Source organism: Dioscorea cayenensis, chromosome 1 (genome assembly GCF_009730915.1).
Source record: "Dioscorea cayenensis subsp. rotundata cultivar TDr96_F1 chromosome 1, TDr96_F1_v2_PseudoChromosome.rev07_lg8_w22 25.fasta, whole genome shotgun sequence".
In the NCBI taxonomy this organism is placed as follows: Eukaryota; Viridiplantae; Streptophyta; class Magnoliopsida; order Dioscoreales; family Dioscoreaceae; genus Dioscorea; species Dioscorea cayenensis.
In genome coordinates this window covers 6709147-6718306 of record NC_052471.1, presented here as the reverse complement: position 1 = coordinate 6718306, position 9160 = coordinate 6709147, and the positions used below count along the sequence as shown (strand labels likewise).

The 9160-nt window shown below is 37.7% G+C and overlaps 1 non-coding gene across 1 annotated transcript; it reads right to left on the bottom strand.

Annotated features, from left to right (window-relative positions):
• Positions 1–8723: 8723 nt before the first annotated feature.
• LOC120266956 lies at positions 8724–8830 on the bottom strand. Its single transcript, XR_005538342.1, has one exon. It is a non-coding gene; the product is annotated as a small nucleolar RNA R71 (small nucleolar RNA).
• Between the last annotated feature and the right edge of the window lie 330 nt (positions 8831–9160).

Sequence of the window (9160 nt, the reverse complement as noted above, 5' to 3'; positions counted from 1 at the left end):
CTTCCATTCTCTTCTTTTCTCTCTTTTTCCACCGAATTTTTCTCTTCTTTCTCACTCATTTTTTGACCAAATCTCCTCATTTTTTCTCCTAAATCTTCTCCTCATCCATTTGAGACATCGATCTAGTAGTTTTCCTAAAGTTTAATGTTAGTTTTCTCAAGATTTCGTCGGTATGCTTTTTCAATGCCCTAGTTTTATCTTTTTCGTTTCTTGGGCATTCTTGGAGCTTTTATGTGGAATTTCTTTAGCATTTTGCTTGGTTTGTATGGTGTGATTGTTATGGATGAATTCTCCCTTGAATTTATGTAAAAAAAATTTCGATTTTCATTTTTTTGGGGAGGTTCTGTCAAAATGAACAGTACCCATACGGCCCCCATACGACCGTATGGACACTATACATCATATTTTTCATTGTTTCTTCATCCCTTACACTACATTTTGAATCATATTGGATTCCTCTATGCTTGATTGGGTTTTTCATGGTTTGTATGAATTTTGGGGATGAAGAAATTGACAAGCAACCATGGAGTGATATTTACACCACACGGGTGACCACATGGAACAAGATGTCATGTTGTGATGAGAGACCTAATTCTAAGGACAAGGATGAGCATGGAAAATTTATTTTATTGTTTAGATTTTATTTTCTAGTTTTTATGTTCCCTTTGGATTTTGTTTTAGTTTTTGCATGATTACTCCCCATCTCTCCTTTGTAAGTTTTTGTGGAATGATGATGTCCCCTTTATGCTTTGCAGAGCATTAAGGGAGCTTGGTGTGCCCTCCTTCCATTTGGTGGAAGCCGGACCCAAAATGTATAGCTAGCCATACCTTTTGTTGGGTCACACCTTCCCACAAGCACAAGAGTAACCGGGGAAGTTCATTTTCACCCTCCTCTTTTATTTTTCATTACCGATTTGCCATGTTTTTCATGATTAGTGTGGGGATGGGTGTATTTCATGTATTAGGACCATTTGTTACATGATATTGTTACCTATGATGGCTTTGTTCATTCTTGTAAGATTCTTTTAGCTTGGACTAATGATTGATGTGAGTTACTTGTTTCTATGCTTTATTGAATCCTGTTTTACCCCTAGTATTGTCATGTGCACTGAATTTTTTGTCGATGCCCTGGGAATAGCCAATGTGACTACTCTCTAACTCTCTTGCATAAGTAACACACTACTTTGAGTACTTGGCCTTAGAACACTAAGTTCTTTCCTTAAATAGACTCTTAAGAACTTCTAAGTCTTGTTAAGCTAATCCTAGTTTTGTGGCATGTAGTGTACTCTGAAGATGTAATCTAGGGTGAATGTAAAAACAAAAAAACAAAACAAAAACAACAAAAAAAGGGTCTATGTCAGTATTCCTCTGCTATTGAAGCATGAATGCATCTATGTGGACTGTAATCGAGTAGTTGGGTGGCTCTTGTGCCTAACCAGCATGTGCACCCTCCAGAAAGATTTCAAAAATGATTTTCTTGTAGTCTACGTTAGTCGGACTCGAAAAAAAAAGAAAAAGAAATGAATGATGAAATGAAAATAAAACCTAGTTATCTTTTTGAGTAACTACCAAAGGTTTTGAGAAGAAAGTGGATTTAGTTTCAAGCTATAGAATTAGAAGGATCTTACTTGGCTATTGAAGTAGCACTTAGTAGTTTAAGACTTAGTATTCTTCGTAACTAGAGTGATTAGCATCCAGAGCTGTACTGATTGAGGTCCTTAGGCTAGACCAAATTAGGGCATATGAGATATAAGATTCACTTACACGGCACAGACATATAAGGGGTGAGACAGAATATTTTTATTATGCTTATTGACTATGACTCAACATCTATGTATCATTGTCCATTGCTTTTGGAGTCTTAAATTTACTTGATGCCAGAGGTAATGCATTTAGCCACTTCTCAGTCTCTTTGTCTTTCATGAGTTGATTGCTTAGGGACAAGCAACGCTTAAGTGTGGGGATATTTGATAAGTGTCTAAATGCAGGTGTTTTCATATATATATCGTATTCACTTTGCATGTATTTTGTGAGGTTTGATGCCCGTTTTGCGCTTAATCATCTACTATTTGCTTTGTAGGGCATAAGGAATCCATGGATAACAAAAAGATATCATTTGGGCGAAAAGAGAAGAAAACAGGAAATTCATACTACCCCCATACTACCTAGTATGGGGGCCGTATGCACTGTAGCAGAGGAATGATTTGGAGTGTCTGCCCAGATTTCCATACTACCCAGTATACGGCGCCATATGAAATGCAAATCTAGGGTTTTTGAGTGCTATACGACCCCTATACAACCCCCATATGACCCGTATGACTCAGGGGGTATATATACTAACTTTTAGGGCAGAAAAAAAAACCTTTTGTTAGACCTTTTTCTGGGCATATTTTAGGGAGACATTGGAGAGGTTTGTGGCGACCTTGGGGAGGAGAAGAAGGGCAAGGAAGCTAGAAGATCATCCAAGCCCAAGGTCAAAGACTCTCAAGGCAAAAATGCAACTTCGTTCAAGGAGAGATCTACCACGATTTGAAGGAAGGAGACCTGCAGCTAGAGGAAGCATCATTGGGCACTCCTTTGGCGGGGAAAGCATCATTCGGCATATTCTTCACTTTCTCCTCTACCATTTCATCTAGGGAGTGTCATTTATGCTTTTGTTTCATGTTTTGCTTGTTTGTATTGCTTGTTGTGGGATAATGACACACTAAACCCCCCAAGGCCACCGGGTGTTGGTGAACCTTTGGGGGTTTTCTCATATATGTTGGATGATAACTTGTTATTCCATGTTTGGGTAATTTTGAGATTGAATCCATTGTTTTCATGCTAAGTGCTACACTAAGGAGAAATCCGTAGCTCTTTTATGAGTGATGCATGTAGATGTGACTTGCTCGCATGTATTAGATCATGAATGGATTAGAAGGGGATACTTGTATTATCACGCCGAGAAATCGGGTGTTTGGTAGCCCTCCATGTAGGTTTAATCCGAAGAATTGTAGGTTTACTCCTAAGTTAGATTTCCTCGTACTTAATGCAATCATAGGGATATAAACTTGGGAGAAATTCCTATCTATGTTCGTATGGGATTAGGGTTCAATCGCCAAGAAATTTGGGTTGTTCTAATCTTGGAATCTCATGGTCGATTTTACCCTTGCATCTTTAGATCATCATCCATGTTGCGTGATAACCCCTCAAGGGGATCCACATCCATAGGCCTTTGCATTTCATTGATTCTCTTGCTTGCTCATTGCTTGTTATCTCTAATTTGTTGGCAAATATCATTTTAGCTTTAATTACATTTAGTAGAGTAAAATCCATCGCTTGAGATCTTAGGCTAGATAATATCTCAAGAAGGAGTAATAGGAGATCCTTAGCCCCGTGGAATACGATCCTCGTGTCTTCACACGAGGTATTACTTGGAGATCCCGTACACTTGAGGGGAAGCAATCAATTGTGACTAGGGGTCTTTGGCCTGGACCAAAGGGTTAGATCTATATTAGGGAATAGGGGTTATCACTTGGAGTCCCCAGATCTTCATACAACCCCACATAATATGAGGCATCGAGAGTATCCTTTTCCGTAGGGGTATAGTGTGAGAGTTAGTCATGGTTAACCTTAGGTTTGGGACCGTGTGTTTTAAGATTTCCATGACTCATTAAACATCAGTTAGGAGATATAATAATTAGTCTTTCACTTAAAACAATAGTCCTAGGGTGAGTAATGTCCGGGTGCCCCATCTTCTATCGATTACCTCTCCTATTATTCTCTTGCGTCTCTTTCTTAGTTTCTTTATTTCTATTTGCATTGATATTGTTCACACCACTCTTGAATTATCTTCACCATAGTTAAATAGCAATTCTTGTGTTTCCAAGTATTATTCCCTATGGATACGATTACCCACTCACCATGGTACTTTATTACTTCGATAACCCTTGTACTTGCGGTACGCACTCGCAAAGGGTGTGTCACGAGTGTATATAACCAAGGAAAATAAGGTTTAATCAATATCAAATGATAACATAAAATATGTACAAGTAAGCACTCATTAAATCCCGCACACTTTTGCTTTTCCTCAAGTATACTAGTCAATACAAACAAGGAATAAAAGGAGGAGTACTTGGCCTCTGGTTCACAATAAAGAAAAAGAGAAATTCCAAAGTCCAGGAGATTTATTTGATACTAAGCAAAACAAACTACTAGTCTAGGAAAAATAATTGATCAAAAAGGAAAATCCGTACTCATGTTTGTGTGAAAACTCTTCCCAAAATCACAAGATTTTCCACTACATGGAGTCCATGTTACAAGAGACTTATTTATTGAATCTAATACTAATTATTTTCATTTTGAATAGGTGGTTGCTATACATATCCCTTGAGGTAGCCCTTGTTCTCAGTGGCTATCCGAGAGTGGCTTTTACACTTTAAAGGAGGTAGTTATTTCTACTATTTATCCTCAAGGTACTAGCTTTCACACATCCCATGATACAACTCTTTTTCCCACTAGGGTATACAAGAATCCAACTTGTTTAGAGTAGTTTCGTACTACATTGGTGGTAGCTTTTTCTATCATAATATGAACAAACTTTTTTTTATTTTTTCTCAAACACAAATCCTAATTATCCTTGTGTATGACTGAAGTTTGAAGTATACAAGGTGGTAATAGGATGAGAAAAGTGTAACCAAGATTCATATAGAAAAATTTTGCAAAATTAACTAAAGCTAGAGAGTATGAATGATCAATTAGTGTTCAATTTCCCATTAGACTAAGGGATTTCTACACAAGCTTAAAGTGAATAGGCGTTTTAGAAGCATTTTGCAATTTGCTATTTTCAGCTATTCATCACTTATTCTATTTCACATTTTCTTATTCTCCAATCGTTCTGATTTGTTTTTCTTTCTTTGGTTGCAGCTCCAGGTTATGACCCGAGGAAACCCTTTGACTTTAGTTGAAGGTGTAATACCCTAAACCTTTGGATACTATAAGAAATTATATTCAGGGTATTATCACCGTTGCGATAAAGATTTTCCTGCAGAGTAATTTTGTTGAGAAACCCCAAGTGGAAAGAACAAGGACTTAAGTGTGAAAACTTTATAGAAGATTTTGGGTTTATGAGTAATAAAAAAAAAGGATTGATATGAAGTGTTTTCTAAAAATGAAGGACTGGAAGGTAAGGTGGTAGGAACCTTTTAGAAATACTGTGTTATAATCCAGGGACCGTTGGATAGTTTGCAAGAACCTTTGGAAGTATTTTTTATGATTCAGGGACCATTAGTGACTTTTAAAGCATCTTTTTGTAAGAAATTTTATTTTTAGGGACTGACAGTGAATTTTTGGCAGATATTTAGGTTAAGAGATAAGGTTCAAAAGTTCTAGTTTTTGTGGCTTTTCTTCTTCTTCTTCATGGTTGCTACAGTAACCCAATAGAAGAAGAAAAAGAAGGAATGAAAAGAAATAGAAAGAAGAAGGAACTTGGAGGTTTTGAGAGAAGAAGAAGCTTGGTGCTTGATTGAGAAGGGTTCTAAATAATTTTGTTTTGAGATGTATGGGTGCATGTTTGGATATTTGTATGTGTGGTTGGTTGATGAAGAAGAAGATGTTTGTATGTGTGGTTGGTTGATGAAATAGATGATGGCTTGGAAGAAGGGTTGATGGAGAAGATGAAGTGGTGGTTATTAGATGAGTTTTTTGAGTGGAAAAACCATTGTTTTTGAGTGGATTTTTGCATGGGATGAAGAATGGATTCTCGGGTTACTGTAGCTTTACTGTATCACCGAGATTAGGGTTTGTTTGGATGGTTAAGTTGATGATGATGGTGGTTAAGTTGATGATGATGAGTAAGATAGTGATGATAATTGTTGGAAATATGTTGGTAGGGTTAAATTGGTTTCTTTGAGTTGGTTTGATCAAATCAAGGTAAGTTGGTTGGAAATTAAGTGGTTGGTTTAATTGATTTGGTTAAATTTGAAGTTGGGTTGGATGAGAGTTGTTGTGATTGGGTTCAATTAAATTGATTTGGTCTAGGTTTGATCAAATCAAGATGAGTTATGATTGGACTTGAACTGTTTTGCCTAAATTTAGTTGGTTGAGGTTGATTTGGACTTGGTTGAGTCTTTAAGCTAATGACTTTGTGGTTAACCAATTCCACGAGAATTGGGTTCAGTTGAACCAAGCTGGTTTAAGAGATTTTGTATAACAATTGAACTTGCTTCAGTGAACTTAAGGTTGGTTAAGGTTGGTTCCAAAAGGTTTAGTCCTAATTGAGTTGTTTTAAGTGTAATTGGAGACCAGTTTAATTATGCAATGTCGGGTTTTAACTGGTTGGAGTGAGTGGGCCCAATTAGAGAGTCAGTTATTTGTTTGTTGAATATTCTTTTGGGTTCAGTTTCGTAATTAGCTTATATTTATTTATTTTATTCCATTCTCCTATTAGGTGTTGTTTAGGCTTGGGAGAGAGAGTTCAAGGTCTAGCGAAAAACCCAAGGGAGGCTAGGTAAGTTGGTAGTGGCTAGTATTTTGGATAATTTGGTTAATTACTACCAGTTTGAAATAATTATTTAACAAGCTAGCATTTTCGAAATAATTGTTTAATTATTTCATTATATTATGTCCGATAAGTTAAATACTCATATTTATTTGTCGTTGTTGTGTCATGACAATCGTATTGTTACATCTGGCTTTGCATAATTATACGTTGTTTCAAATGTGGAACATATATGTATATGTTTTAATTATGATTTTCAGGTATTGATTTTAATGGTTATGTATACCTTGATTTTGAGATGATTTATGAAATCATGTGTGCTTATTAAAAGGTTTTTACAGTCAATGCTTGTGGATTTGATTCGCATTCCTAGTATAAGAATGGTATCTTGGATTTGGGCATGTGTGTGTGTTTTCCTCTAGTTGAAAATTTGAAAGAATTGCATTGTGGCATTTGGATTTTAATGGTGACTACGAACTTTAGTCCGACACTGCATTGTGGGGTTCCAAGGTCTGGCCTGATGAGAGGCGGCGTGGTCAACCCTGAGTTTACCTTGATCAAGAGGTGCGCTGAGCCATTGACAGGGGCTTCTTTTATGTTAGAAACCCGGGGTCACCACACGGGGATATTAGTGGCCAACATTAGGGTTACAAATACCTTGATTGCTCTCAACCTAGTTGTGATGGAGACTAAGTCGAGGAGTGTTTTTAGGCTAGCGATTTGCGATTGTTTTTTACAGTTCAGTTGTGTTGAAATGTTATTTTGGATTGTGATGAGGGGCGAAGTCCAAATGTCACTCTAAGGAGAGCACTCTCTCACAAAACTTGTATTTTCTGGGAATGTTATTTTGTATTGTGATGAGAAGGCGAAGCCCAGTTGTCTCTCTAAGGAGGGCAGTCTCTCAGAAAACTTGTATTTTCTGAAAATGTTATTTTGGATTATGATTAGAAGGCGAAGCCCAGCTGTCACTCTAAGGAGGGCAGTCTCTCACAAAACTTGTATTTTCTGGTAATGTTATTTTGGATTGTGATGATAGGGCAAAAGCCCAGCTGTCACTCTAAGGAGGGCAGTCTCTCACAAAACTTGTATTTTTCGGAAATGTTATTTTGGATTGTGATGAGAAGGAGAAGCCCAGCTGTCATTCTAAGGAAGGGCAGTCTCTCACAAAACTTGTATTTTCTGAAAATGTTATTTTGGATTGTGATGAGAGGGCAAAGCCCAACTTGTATTTTCTGGAAATGTTATTTTGGACTGTGATAAGAGGGTGAAGCCCAGCTATCACTCTAAAGAGGGTAGTCTCTCATAAAATTGGTATTTCTTGTGATGAGGGGTGAGCCCAGCCATCGCTCTTAGGAGGACAGTCTCTCACAAAATTTGTATTTTCTGGGAAAATTGATTTGATGATGATTTGTGATAAATTATTGAGTCACTATCGACCAACTGAAGTGTGTTGCAGTTACAGGAGCAGGACCTTACTAGATTGCCTCTGCGAGTATAGAGTCAGTCAGGGCTAAGTTCGAGTTTTTAGTGGGTCCTTTTTTTCTATGTTGATGTCATGATCTTGTAGCGGTTGTTTCCACAAGTTGGATTAATTATGTTTCTTGTATTTATGTGTTTGAACCTTTAACCCTGTAAAGTTGTAAATCGTGCGATGTAAATCTGATTTGGTTTTTCAAGTGTGTCCTTTTTCTAGTTAAAATGGGTTTTTAACTGATGGGTGCCACATTTACCTCGGCAGAAGGGGTGGGTGTGATAGAAGGAGATCTGGACATTGGAAGGAGAATTCACAGAAGGGGAAAAGAACCTGTGCAAGAATAGTCAAATCAAGCTGAGATAGAAGGTGAAGGGTTTGATAATATGCAAAATAGAATGAACAATAAAGGACACTCTTAATTATGTCAGACCCGCAGTTCTTGGCACGCAGTCTAGTATTATGTGGTCACCAATCACAACTCAAAGTTTTGAGCTCAAGCCAGGCTTCACCCAGATGTTACAGCAGTCAGCAAAGTTTAGTGGTTTGGCCGATGAGGATCCAAACAATCATATTGAGAAATTCTTGGAAGTGTGCGACATGCTCAAGATTAATGGAGTAACGGATGATGCTATCAAGTTGAGAGCCTTCCTATTTTTCTTGAAAGGAAGAGCGAAGCAATGGATACATTCATTATCTAGAGCATTGATCACTACATGGGAGGAGATGGTAGAAGCTTTTCTTGCCCGATATTTCCCTCCCGAAAAATCTATGAAGCTTAGGAATGAAATATATTCTTTTGTGCAAATAGAATTGGAGTCTCTTTTTGAGACATGGGACGGGTTCAAGGAGCTCCTACCAAAATGTCCTTAACATGGGTTCCCCGAGTGGATGATTATTCAAACTTTCTTTACGGGTTGAACCCAAGCACAAAGCGGTTACTTGATGCTATAGCAGGAGGTACCTAAGGAAGCAAATTCCCTGAAGAAGCCCGACATCTCATTGAAGAAATGGCTATGAATAGTTATCAATGGAACACATGGGACAGAAAGAAGGTAGCCGAACTTCATGAGATCGATGCAGTCACATCATTAGTAGCCCAGGTTGAGTCGTTGAGCAAGAAGTTAGACACTCTAACTTCTCCTAAAGTGGCGCCCGTGATGAGTTGCACTGAGCGTGGGGGAGGACATGCACCATCTGATTGTCCTATT